Below are 14527 nucleotides of genomic sequence, written 5' to 3'. Positions count from 1 at the left end.
TGTTAATCTACATGAACTACATCTCACATCATCTTTTGTGCACATTAATTAGATCAATTTGATAAAGGAGAGATCACTTGAAGTAGAGAAATGTCACATCTGGTGCTGTAGGCGCTTCTGTTCCTTCCACACTGAGCTCCAACGGAGGTTTTCAGTCTAACAACTACATTTGTTAATTTGGGATTGCAGGACTGTGATCTATAATGAACGAAAATTAATTTAGCTAACTAGTTAGCTAGAAGCTGGATGTAGTGGATAGCCATAATTTAGTACAACACTGTATGTTGGTAGTTTAAAGCAGTTTTTAAACCCTGGACACTGCCCTAAACTGATTAGCTAAAAAAAACAGTCCTTTACTGAGTTTACATGTTATCCCTTAGCCCCCTATGGAGCTTCATGTTTCTCCAGCAGTGTGTTAGACACATCATACCACCACTTACCTTATTAAGTGCATTTATAGAAAGCTCTATAATATGTTGTATAATACAATGCTGTAATCTGACTTCTGTTCATTAGTAGTTCACAGTAAGACCACATGTCCTGACTTCTGCCAAAAATCTCTATGAAACGAAAAGTTACTTTCTTTTACATAAAAGGACACCATCGTAAGAAGTGCACTTAGAATAAACAAATTAAAAGCACAGGACCCAATGCTTCTAAGTATTTTTTAAGAGTGAAGAAAATGTAAATATACAACATATATTGTTATATTATTTTAAATATTAGGTGATAACTGATCAATTTTAATAATATTAATATAAACATATTTTTTTCTATGTAAATGTAATGTGGAGTAACATAGAGTAACTTAGGTTGTTAAGTCACCTTTACTTGCATGTAACTAATACTAAACAGAATACAGAAAAAAAAATATTTTTTGTGATTCAAAGTAATTGGGTATCTGCCAAACCCAACCCCCCCCCCCCCCAAAAAAAAAAAAATCAAGCCCGCTCCTATGCCCTTGTGTGTGTGTGTGCCAGCAATGAAGTAGCTAATTACATTCATTAGAATTAATGTCCACAAAATTAATATATAGCGAGTGTTTTATGAAAACATTATATATTTAAAAAAATGTTTGGGGTTATATTACACCAGCCAACTAGTCCAGTGTTTTAATGTTTTGTGTGGGCTGATTAACTCACCTTTTTCCTCAGCTGCTCTGGCAGGCATCTTTTTCCTTGCTGGTCTTGGAGGGGCCATTTTATGAAGCATTAGCAGCAGCAATCTAATGTAAACATGCAGGAACATTTACTCTTATTTCAGACAAAGTTCCAGACTCAAACACTGCAGCTTCTCTCCTCCACCGTCAGCGCGCGTGCACACACACGCGCACACACACACACACACACACACACACACACACACACACACACACACACACACACACACACACACACACACACACAAACACACACCCCCACACACACACACACACACACACAAACACACACACACACACACACACACACACACACACACACACAAACACACACACAAGCGCGCCCGCGCGCGGCTCTGCTCGCAAAAACCGGGGAAATATCGCGTTGTCTCAACAGCCAATCAAATCCGTCCGTGCTCATCCAATCAGTGGAAAATACCGGGAAATTCAAAATCCAAGTCCTCCACTAAGGCGCGCGGATCGTCAGAAAAAAGCGAAAATAACAGAGTTAACGCGGATAATGCTGATATATTTTACAGCATACGATGGTTTGTTTAATTCACTGCTTTAAAAACGGTAAAGTAAACAGACGACTAATTAATTGGTTTTGTAAGTAAGGACTGCTGTACAGAGATCCGCCCTGCTCCTGCTCCTGCTGCTGCTGTGGGAGGAAGATGAAGCTTCAGCACACTGCAGATCAGACGGGCTTAAACGGTAAGATCTTTCATACACTATCACAATTACATATTACAGCATTCTACACAAAATACTGCTTTTAGAACTGCAAGATGTCTTCTTCTTTTTTTTACTGGCTAAATTATGCTATAACATAGTTAATATATTGACTGAATGAAAGTGTATACATTTAAAGTTACAAAGTTATAAAGGTACAGCGTATTATTATTATTATTATTATTATTATTATTATTATTATATTGTTTTATTATTACATTTTTATGGAAACAAAAAAGGCAACAACAGTCACATTTTCCATGAACAATGCACTGTACTAAATGGCTCTAACTAACTTTCTAACTACTAAAGATTTCCTCCATAAAAGTAAATCTGCTAATGTCAAAATATAACAAATAAAATTATAAAATTGTCTATTTCCTGAACTTCATTTTAAAATCAACATGTTCCTGAATACAAATCAAACAGGTCATGTCCTCCAAACCTTTAGTTGTATTAGTTTTATTTGTGTAGTTTTTTTGTCTATTTTTAAACCTGCAGAAATTGGGTTGATTCCTGTTACTGATTTGGAATTATTAAGTTGAGTAGAGAGAAAACAAACCCTCACATTTTCACAATATAAATAACTTACTTCACTGCAAAAATCACCTACACCTTTAGCCCGTATACGGGACAAGGCATTATAAGGGGTTATTTTACACTAAAGTTCTTTATGCCATGTTCTTGCATAAAGTTTAATGTCTAAAGCAAAGTTCTCTTTCTCCAATAGAAAAACCTGACAGCTATCTGGACAGCTATCTGGACAAAAATATAAAATACAGAAAAGAGTGTATATTAATATAAATGAGAATGGGTGTGCAAACCTATATGTATATAGAGCTCTGGAATAAAATAAAAAATGAATTTAATAATAATAAAAAAATTCTGAATCAGTTTCTGAGTAAAATGAACATTGTTGTTTTATTCTATAAACTACAGACAACATTTCTCCCAAATTCCAAACAAAAATATTATCATTTAGAGCATTTATTTACAGAAAATGAGAAATGGCTGAAATAAAAAAAAAAGATGCAGAGCTTTCAGACCTCAAATAATGCAAAGAAAACAAGTTCATATTCATAAAGTTTTAAGAGTTCAGAAATCAATATTTGGTGGAATAACCCTTACTTTTAATTACAGTTTTTATGCATCTTGGCATGTTCTCCTCCACCAGTCTTACACTGCTTTTGGATAACTTTATGCCACTCCTGCTGCAAAAAATCAAGCAATTGATTATATTCCATAGGTTTTCATTTTCTTTCTCTTATTTCTTTCCAGAGCTGTATATAGTACCAGTCAAACGTTTGGACACACATTCTCATTAATGTTTGTTCTTTATTTGAACGATTTACTGCGTTTTAGATTAATATCAAACACGTTTGCAGGTAGTTATTAGACAAAAAAGTGTTTGGTTTTCACAAACGCTTGATACAAAAACTCAACCCAAGTGGTTTGGGATGAATTGGAGCTCAGATTGTGTGAGTGAGTAGAACTAAATGAAAAAATTACATTTTCAGGGCTTTCAGAAAACAAAGCATGGTTCAGCATTATTTATTATTATTTATTTTATTTATTCAGCATTATTAATAATTAATTCTTAAAAAAAGCATTTTCTTTTAAAGTCAAACGAGTGCTGGATGTTAATCTACACAGATTTCTCTCCTGAAATTTGTTTTTTAAACGTAGGTTCTAACATTTACTAGCACTAAGCGCTACTAACGACTGCTGAGTGTTTCGGTAGGCCGGGCCGATATTAGTTACCAGGTCATCTCATGTAGCTTGTTTTAAAACAGCAATGACGCACCTTTGCACAGCGAAAAAACTAGTGCTACAGTTAGCTAATGCTAATACTGCTCCTTTATAAACTCCTTTGTAACGCTGTACACCACTTGAGTTTACTGATCCGTAAAATTCATGAATAATTGTGCATTATTGTCCAAAAAATGTTTATTTTTTTTGCATCATCTCTAACTTCTCTTTTCCTTTGTGTTACAGATGTTGGACAAGTGGGAGGTGTATTGTCTCCAATGATAAGATAGCTTCTTCAAGCAGGGATGCTGAACTTTTATTCATGCCTCATGAATTCATGAGCTTTTTTTTTGTTTGTTTTTGCTGTAGGGAAATAGAGGTTCATTGGAAATGTTTTATTTTATCATGATAATTTTATTGTTAAAACATTGGATAAACATTTCTATTGTGTTCTGTATGTTTGCGATTGTGTACTTTCATAAAGTGATCTATTAGGTAGTGACTGTTAAATTACTATTTAGGATACTATAATCCAACGCAGATCTGTCAGAGTAAGTGTTACACTTTAAAATAAGTGGACAGTTCCTGTGTAGTTATTGTGTAAGTACTGTGTAAGTACATTGCTGTTACATATGATATATGTGTACCAAACCTAAATACATTTATTCGAAAATAAGTATTTTAAATGTTACACTTTAAAATAAGTGGACCGTTCCTGTGTAGTTATTGTGTAAGTACTGTGTAAGTACATTGCTGTTACATATGAAATATGTGTACCAAAGTTAAAAATATATATCCCACAGTAAGTACATTAAATGTTACACTTTAAAATAAGTGGACAGTTCCTGTGTAGTTATTGTGTAAGTACTGTGTAAGTACATTGTTGTTACATATGAAATATGTGTACCAAAGTTAAACATTTATTATATAGGATTTTAATGTTACAATTTAAAATGTTCCTGTGTAGTTATTGTGTAAGTACTGTGTATGTACATTGCTGTTAAATATGATATACATGTACCAAAGTTAAAAATATTTATTATATAGCATTTTAATGTTACACTTTAAAATGTTCCTGTGTAGTTATTATGTAAGTACTGGTAAATTACAGGTTGTTAATCAGAGTACTGCTTTTGGGATAGTGTAATAAATAGGATATTTAGGAGTTTTATCTTTACAATTCAGTTTGCTGAAACTTGCTGTTATAGATCTGCAAGGTTATAGAGGGGTTGATCCCTGATAATGTGATGGCAACATAATCATACCATTAAAACTAGATAAAGGTTAGAAACATTTTAATTATATTACATTTTAAGTATAGTTAAACATTACATTAAATATTAAAAGAAGGAGTGTTTAATGATTTGATTTATAAGATGGAAACCTGTAGGTTTTTGTTCTGAATGAACATAAGTGGAGTCTTTAGGTGAGCTAACAAAGTAAGGTAATGTGCTGGATATCAATGAGTACTTTCCCCCTGAGGGGATGATATGCTGACATCCTTTTCTTCCCATGATCAAATCTTAAAAATTATTTTAGTTTTCAAAACACTCAATCAGCCCTAATTACATATCAGACAATATCTGTTGGATAAGTTTACACTCAACTTATCACACACACTATTACACATGTGTAAGTACACACACATTGTTACACAAGTGTAAGTACATGTGCTCTATTACTTGTGTAAGTACACTCCCCCTGGTACACATGTGTACTTACACAAGTCAAAATTAACCTTAATACACATGTGTAATTACATAACCTGTACCTCTGTAGTTAATCTGTAACAATGTGTACTTCATCAGTAGTTACACTGTAGTTACATGGATTGTTACCGTGTAACTACATAGTACTTAGGGACACTTATTATAAAGTGGGACCAAAAACATTTATTCTTGAACATGAAAACAGGAAACAACTGTACACTCAGAATTGAATCAAATAAACTAATAAATTACTTTTGTAATGAGAGGGTACAGTAGAAATGAACAGAAAAATACTGTTTCAATGTGAAAAAAAGAGACTGGTTTCTGCTTTTTACATCAAAGGTCTATCAATAGAGCCAGCGATAATACAAAATGTCATCAGTCAAAAATATTTACACGAGATGAAAATATATGTAAATTACATCCCAGTAAATGCCCACTGACGGGTCTTTTTGTTTGCAAAGTCACTAATAAGATCAGTAAAGTCCAATTGTTTGGCTAATTGGCTTTCAATCGACAGAATGGCTAGGCTGTTCAGTCTATCCTGGCCCATTGTTGATCTCAGGTAGTTCTTAACCAACTTCAGCTTGCTGAAAGCCCGTTCACCCCCTGGAACTGTGATAGGAAGTGTGCAGAAAATTCTCAAAGCAATACAAATTTCTCCAAACATGCTCTGTAGCTGCATCTCCCAGATGGCATTAAGGAGCTCAAGAGAGGACAGATTTTTCGGAAATGTAGCATCATATATGGTGCAGAAATGTAGCACTTCATTTTCAAATTCTTGTGAGAGATCCATGTGATATATTTTTGCCAGTGCCCGGCATGTTGTTTTTATCTGTGCTTCAGTCATATCAGAGAGCTTCAGAATAGGTGCAAATGTTTCACATATGTTTGCTGTGGTCTGGAACCTTGCACTCAAGGCACTGATGATGCTATCCATTGCAACAAAAAATATGTTGTTCCTGAATGCATTTTTGACACTGTCTTCAGTAGTTGCATCTTCTTGTCTCATCTCATCAGGCATGCATTTCCTTTTCCGCTTTCGTCTCTCTTCACTTCGAAAATGATCAGGGACATCCATTGCATGTGCTACTAAGGTGGCCTCTGCAAGCAGCGAGTCCCATCTATTACGAAGAGCCTGCATTTCCTCCTGTAGCACTCCATCGAGTGTCAGAGAGACGATGAAGAGAGCATCCCGTCTTTTCTTTCAAGATTGCCCATCGCTCTGGGCTAGCACTGAAGAGATTATAAAGACGGTTTACAGAGCCAAAAAATGTTGCAACCTCTGGACATGACTCAGCCGCATGGACACCAACCAGATTGAGGGTGTGGGTAGCACAGGGGGAGAATGTAGCAAGTGGATTGGCTTTTAAAATCTGAGCTTGTACTCCTTTCACCTTCCCAGACATGTTGGCTCCATTATCATATCCTTGTCCTCTACATTCTTGTAAAGGTATGCCATTGGACTGCAACGCTTCTATAATCATTTCGGAAATTTCCTGGCCTGTCTTTTTGTGAAAATCTTTAAATTCGATAAACCTTTCAACTATCTTCCAAACACCACTGTCTTCTTTGTCTTGATGTACATATCTTACCAATATCACATTCTGCTCTGTATGAGATATGTCTGGTGTTGAGTCACATATGACAGAGTAATATATTGCATCTTCTCTTTCTTTCAGGATAGTGCTGAGCACTCTTTTGCCACAGAGCTCAATGAACTCATTCTGTGTGTCTGGACTTAGGTAGTGGGTTAAACGTGACCCTTTCTTCTTTTGCTTCACTTTTCACAAGTGCTCGTGTATAAAGGGATCATAATCGGCCAACAATTCAAGAGTTCCAAGAAAATTGCCATTATGGACATCATCCAAATTTGAGGTTTTGCCTCTGAATGCAAGATTTCTCGAAGCCAAATGAAGAGTTACATCCAAAAGCCTCTCTAAGATCTTTGTATGTTTCTCTGCTTCTGTCTGCAACTGTTTTTGAAGGTGCCCATCAACTCCTGTGGCTACTAATAATGAGTGCTGAAGGCTTTTCCATTTTACATAGCACTGCTTATGGGGAGTGTGTTTCTCATGTTCTGGGAACTTTCTATACATTTTTTGCCACTTAATGTCTGATAACTTAAGTCCATCCTTGCTGTTCAGTGCACTTTTTGATGGCCTTGTCTGCTCATGTGAGAACAGAAGGCATGGGATGCAGAACAGAGCCTTTGCACTGTCACTGTGGATCAACCAGTCCCTCCTAATCTTCTCACGCATATTGGCTGACTTTACATATTGAAGATAGTCAGGGAATGCTTTGCCTTCCTTGTCTTTGGGTGCCACTTTGGTCAGGTCTACTCTTTCACTAGCCAGTCTGCAAACTAGAGTCTCTCTCTGTTGAGCAGTTAGCTTGTCTGGCCACAGTCCTGGATCCTCTGACAACAACTGCTCTGTATTTCCCTCACCTGGCCTTTCCTTTTCTCTCTCCCCAGCCTCCTCACTACTCTCAAACACATCTACAAGCATAGGAGAGGAATGGATAATTGTTTTTTGTTCTCACCACCTACATCTCTGTCTTTCTTTTATTCTCTCTGGCAAAAATGCATGGCAAAAATCATAATCACAATTATTTTTGATTAATATTGAGATCACAGTTATTTAACATGATTATCCATTGGCTTTGGTAACATCATGAATTTATTGAGCATTGACAACAGCTTTTAAGCACAGCACTGCACTGCAATGCTAAGGCTTTTTACCTGACAAAAATAATAAATTGCTTTATTGCTTAATATATTACTGGTGTGCACTTGAGCCTACAGTGATATTCGTAGGTTATTTACATGTTGATATATGCAGCAGAAATATTGCTAGGCGGATAATTTATTAAGTCTCAGCACAGGGTTTCACTCTCAGTTTTGCTGTGTTATTAGACAATAGGCTATAGCACACGCACTGAACCAACATAATAACTACTTAAGCTTAACCCTCCTCTTATGTTCATTTGTCAGGAGCAGAAATGGTGTTCTCTGATCAGTTTGATCGGTGCATGTTTAAATGTGCAAAATATGTGTAAAAAAAATAAATAATAAAAATCAGTGTAAATATATCATCACTACTTCCATTACTGATTATTTTATCAATATTTAGTGCAATGGTGTTCCTTACTTCTAACAGGTAATGCTTCAATTAGGATAATGCACTCATTTTTTATAAAAAGAATACATGTTCAAACTTTTTTTAATGTTTCAATACATTATAACTTTTAAAAGACCAACATATAAAACATAATAGTTTTACATAACATTAAAACATAACACTGCAATTTTGTTTTAGTTTTAGTTTTGCAGGGGGTGATTATAAAGATGTGAGATCAACTATTTTCATATTATATGTCGATTAGAATAATTAAAAGGCAAGCAGAAGTTTCATACTGAAAAAAACGACTTTTAACTATTTTCCTAGATCTTCAAACTTTAAAACGGGTCAATTTGACCCAGAACATAACAGGAGGGTTAACAACTCGCATATAGGCAGCGGCTCTCTCTCTCTCTCTCTCTCTCAAACCAACATACCTAAGGGGGGGTCGGAGCTCTGAACAACTATCTCACCTTGTCTTTGCTCATCTATAACCTCAGTCTCATCTTCAGAAGAGCCGGCAGGACTGGCCACTGCTGCTCCAGCTGCTTCTGCTGCTGCTGCTGCTCCAGCGCCACTGTTTGTTTCTGAAACTGGTTAACGTCAATAACGTTAGCGGGCTTATAATTGTCTTCATTCTTACAGCCGCGAGCAGCCTGTTTGGCAGCTAGCTAAGCTAACGACTTCACGTGAGCATAAAAACATTAGCAGCAGCTTAACTTTAACTGAACTTTGCATAACAAGCAAACTCGGTTCACCTTTGTGAAAGAAAGCTGTCAAAAGCTGCCTCCCCTCATCCTGCCTTTTCTCCTTTTCCTTTCTTTCTTTCCTCTTTTGATTGCCAGATTTCTGCTTTTTGGGCAGCATGATGTCTCATCCCCTGGTCTTTCAACCTGTGTTCACTGACCGTACACTTTCAGCCGGTCGCTGCCAGGCGGACTAAACCATTTTGCGATTCCAGGAGGGGGCCCCCAGAATGTTCAATATGTTAAGAGGACTGTGACTAAAGTTAATTCCCAGTTTCAGTTGATGTTATCAATATTTTAAATATAAATCAACTAATAATTAATTGGAGGGCCCAATTCATTTGAAATAAAAACATCACAAAAAAAAAAAAAAATTAAGATTTTCATGGGCCCCTCTACCTGCTCGGGCCCTGGGTAGTCAGGTCCACTTTTCCCCCCACCACCACGCCCATGCCCAAAACTGGCAGCTTAGAGTCACGCCTGATGCTGTCAATGCGCTCTTTGCACAACTACTTCCGCATTCTCATCAGTGCTGCTCCAGCGTTTCCTGTTTGGCTTTTCCAGTACACTCGTTATGGCAGTGTTTTCAGCTGGTGTTTACAAGAGCTTCTAAAAATTAACCTCAACGTGGAGGAGACCAGTAAAGCCTACCACTAGAAAACTAGAGAAAGGCTTTAAACTATATGCATCTTCATACCTACACAACTACGAAGATTTTTTTCTTATATTTTACGCTAGCCCACACAGCTCAGCATTAGCTAGTACAGCTAACTAGCTTGCTAGGTGCATTATTGATTGTTGTTAGTTTCTTCTGTTATCAAATGGAAGTCTAATAAAATGCTAGTAATAATAATAGTTCTAACTATAATGATCATCATAAAAATAATTAGACAAATGCTAGCTATAATAATAATAATAATAGTAAAAATAATAATATTTAGCTATAATAATAATAATAATAATAATAATAATAATAGTAGTAGTAGTAAAAATAATAATATCTAACTATAATAATAATAATAATAATAATAATAATAATAATAATAATCATGCTAGCTATAATAGTAAAAAATAAGAATACAAATGCTAGCTATAATAATAATAATAATAAAAATGCTAGCTATAATAATAATAATGATAATAATAATAATAATAATAATAATAATAATAATAATAATAATAATAATAATATCTAGCTATAATAATAATAAAAATGCCAGCTATAATAATAATAATAATAATAATAATAATAATAATATCTAGCTATAATTATAATAATACAAATGCCAGCTATAATAATAATATCTAGCTATAATAATAATAATGCTAGCTATAATAATAAAAATGCTAGCTATAATAATAGTAAAGATAAGAATACAAATGCTAGCTATAATAATAATAATGCTAGCTATAATAATGATAATAATAATATCTAGCTATAATAATAATAATAAAAATGCCAGCTATAATAATAATAATAATAATAATAATAATAATAATAATAATAATAATAATAATAATAATAATAATAATAAATGCTAGGTGGTGGATCATTCAGGCAAGTACCTTTAGCTGATCTCCTCTCCCAAACACGTGGAGCCTGGGTGCTGTCACGTTAATTATTCCATATTCCAATTATTCCAAGCAGTGGCACTGCATGCTTTGCCAGTCGTCTCCAAGCTTCTGACGTTTTTGATTTAACCAGGTAGTCTGGTATTAAATGTTTGCTACAGACCTTTCATACGGCGAAATGGTAAAGTGGTGCCGACTAATGTTCATTAGCCACTGTTTATTAGATCACTCTGAGCAGGGAAGCTATGAAAGCCTAAAGCTTCCATAAATCTTAGCAGACGCCGTGCAAAAAGGAACACAGCAGTGCTTAAAACGGCTTGAAAACTTCACGCTGGATACTCATTTTGAGCTCTCGCTAGTAAAAAATGTACGTTTTGCCTATACAGGCGAATGTAAACAATACAACCGGAAACGTCCGAGCCGTATTATTTGAAAACGGAAATGCGTCAGAGCCGTGAGTGCAAGGAGCTCATCTGCCTGCTCCTGAAGCCTTTTAGCAAAAAGACTCAATTTCCCAGCAGCCTCAGTCCCAGAACTACAGAGATTCTGAGAGTCACGTGTCTCTTCTCTGCATCACCAAGTATTGGTAACAGGACCTTCAGGTGGATTGGTAGCAGGACTTTTTAGATGGATTGGTAACAGGGCCTTCAGGTGGATTGGTAGCAGGACTTTTTAGATGGATTGGTAGGAGGACCTTTAGGCGAATTGGTAACAGAACTTTCAGGTGGACTGGCAGCAGGACCTTCAGGTGGATGGGTAGCAGGACCATCAGGTTGACTGATAGCAGGACCTTCAGTTGGACTGGCAGCAGAACCTTCAGGTGGATGGGTAGCAGGACTTTCAGGTGGACTGGCAGCAGGACTTTCAGGTGGATGGGTAGCAGGACCATCAGGTGGACTGGCAGCAGGACCTTCAGGTGGATGGGTAGCAGGACCATCAGGTTGACTGATAGCAGGACCTTCAGTTGGACTGGCAGCAGGACCTTCAGGGGGACTGGCAGCAAGACCTTTAGAAGGATGGGTAGCAGGACCTTCAGGTGGATGGGTAGCAGGACTTTCAGGTGGACTGGCAGTAGGACCTTCAGGTACATTGGTAGCAGGACCTTCAGGTGAACTGGCAGCAAGACCTTTAGATGGATTGGTAGGAGGACCTTTAGGCGAATTGGTAACAGAACTTTCAGGTTGACTGGCAGCAGGACCTTCAGGTGGATGGGTAGCAGGACCATCAGGATGACTGATAGCAGGACCTTCAGTTGGACTGGCAGCAGAACCTTCAGGTGGATGGGTAGCAGGACTTTCAGGTGGACTGGCAGCAGGACCTTCGGGTGGATGGGTAGCAGGACCATCAAGTTGACTGATAGCAGGACCTTCAGTTGGACTGGCAGCAGGACCTTCAGGTGGATGGGTAGCAGGACTTTCAGGTGGACTGGCAGCAAGACCTTTAGGAGGATGGGTAGCAGGACCTTCAGGTGGATGGGTAGCAGGACTTTCAGGTGGAATGGCAGCAGGACCTTCAGGTGGATGGGTAGCAGGACCATCAGGTTGACTAATAGCAGAACCTTCAGTTGGACTGGCAGCAGGACCTTCAGGTGGATGGGTAGCAGGACTTTCGGGTGGACTGGCAGCAAGACCTTTAGAAGGATGGGTAGCAGGACTTTCAGGTGGACTGGCAGTAGGACCTTCAGGTACATTGGTAGCAGGACCTTCAGGTGGACTGGCAGCAAGACCTTTAGAAGGATGGGTAGCAGGATTTTTAGATGGACTGGCAGCAAGACCTTTAGGTGGATGGGTAGCAGGACTTTCAGGTGGACTGGCAGTAGGACCTTCAGGTACATTGGTAGCAGGACCTTCAGGTGGACTGGCAGCAAGACCTTTAGAAGGATGGGTAGCAGGATTTTTAGATGGACTGGCAGCAAGACCTTTAGGTGGATGGGTAGCAGGACTTTCAGGTGGACTGGCAGCAAGACCTTTAGAAGGATGGGTAGCAAGACCTTTAGGTGGATGGGTAGCAGGACTTTCAGGTGGACTGGCAGTAGGACCTTCAGGTACACTGGTAGCAGGACCTTCAGGTGGACTGGCAGCAAGACCTTTAGAAGGATGGGTAGCAGGATTTTTAGATGGACTGGCAGCAAGACCTTTAGGTGGATGGGTAGCAGGACTTTCAGGTGGACTGGCAGCAAGACCTTTAGAAGGATGGGTAGCAAGACCTTTAGGTGGATGGGTAGCAGGACTTTCAGGTGGACTGGCAGTAGGACCTTCAGGTACATTGGTAGCAGGACCTTCAGGTGGACTGGCAGCAAGACCTTTAGAAGGATGGGAAGCAGGATTTTTAGATGGACTGGCAGCAAGACCTTTAGGTGGATGGGTAGCAGGACTTTCAGGTGGACTGGCAGCAAGACCTTTAGAAGGATGGGTAGCAAGACCTTTAGGTGGATGGGTAGCAGGACTTTCAGGTGGACTGGCAGTAGGACCTTCAGGTACATTGGTAGCAGGACCTTCAGGTGGACTGGCAGCAGGACCTTCAGGTGGATTGGCAGAAATATAATTAAATTATATTTTAATATGTAAAACAGCAGAGCAGCAGAAGGTGAACAGAAAACACCACAATAATAGAAACAGAACAGATCTTTAATACTGTATTTGGAGATCTTCCATAGGATGGAATAAGCTCCTCCTTTCTTCTGATTAAATGATGATCAGATTTTATTCAACCACAGGAACCGAATGTTTAAATACATTCGTGTGATTGGTCTGGATTTGATCTGGATTACTCCATTATAAATGGAGTTTTATAAGTTTTACAGAGAAAACCGTCTTTCACATCTCTGTGGGGAATTTAGTTCTGCTCTTTTTTACAGCATTGTTTTAATTCAGAAAAAAATCAATATGACAAAAAAGCCAAAACAAATAAATCTGTAGCGGGCGAATACTTTTTACCCCACTGTATTTCAGCCATGAGAACTTAAGTTATAATAAAAAAATCTATATGTTTTTCATGTATAACTTGTGGCACTTTTTCAATCAAAGCTTCAAAGTAAAAATATGAACACTGTTTACAATGGCTTGCAAAAATATTGATACCCCTTGAACATTTTCATATTTTGTTATGTTACAACCACAAATTGAAATGAGAATAAATTCAATAAATTTAAATTTATAGAGATTTCAATTGATGGACCAACACAAAGTATCACATAGTTGTGAACTGGAACGAAAATGATTGAAATTAATTAAATAACTAATTAAAGTCTCCAATAAACATTACTGTTCCTTTAAATGAGCTGCTGGTGTATCTTCACAGAATAAACCTGCAGGTCAGTTTCCTCTACGGAGACACACAAAAGCGCCTCGCTGTTAAGATACGAACACGCCAAAGTCAGAGCTCACCTGCCTCTTAAAGGGAATGACAACTGACACAGTGATTGGTTTATTTCACATTGCGCCCAAAACACACCCATGATTAATTAAGAGAATTAGTACACGTTTTTTTCGCATTCGGAGCTGTGCAAGACATATTTTTTCCACCCTCATAATACCAAAGACACACCAACACGCCCTTAATCAATCCATGCAATGCGCAAAAGACTGGTGCACTACAGATCGCTAAAAAAGAGCCCTATGTGCTACTTTGTGTTGATCTATCACTTAAAATCCATTACATTTAAGTTTGTGGATATACGATGACAAAATAGTTTTTAAAAAATGTTCAAAGGGTATAAATACTTTTGCAAGCAACTCT

The 14527-nt window shown here is 37.5% G+C and overlaps 1 long non-coding RNA gene across 2 annotated transcripts; it reads left to right on the top strand.

Moving 5' to 3' along the window:
* Window positions 1-11683: 11683 nt before the first annotated feature.
* LOC125788896 (uncharacterized) lies at window positions 11684-13313 on the top strand. 2 transcript variants are annotated; one of them, XR_007429866.1, is made up of 4 exons: window positions 11684-11897; window positions 12570-12641; window positions 13002-13073; window positions 13218-13313. It is a non-coding gene; the product is annotated as an uncharacterized LOC125788896 (long non-coding RNA). The 2 variants fall into 2 exon arrangements; XR_007429867.1 differs by lacking the exon at window positions 11684-11897 and adding an exon at window positions 12436-12497.
* Window positions 13314-14527: the final 1214 nt, after the last annotated feature.

This window comes from Astyanax mexicanus, unplaced genomic scaffold (assembly GCF_023375975.1).
Source record: "Astyanax mexicanus isolate ESR-SI-001 unplaced genomic scaffold, AstMex3_surface scaffold_31, whole genome shotgun sequence".
Classification (NCBI taxonomy): domain Eukaryota; kingdom Metazoa; phylum Chordata; class Actinopteri; order Characiformes; family Acestrorhamphidae; genus Astyanax; species Astyanax mexicanus.
This window is presented reverse-complemented; position numbering and strand designations above follow the sequence as displayed.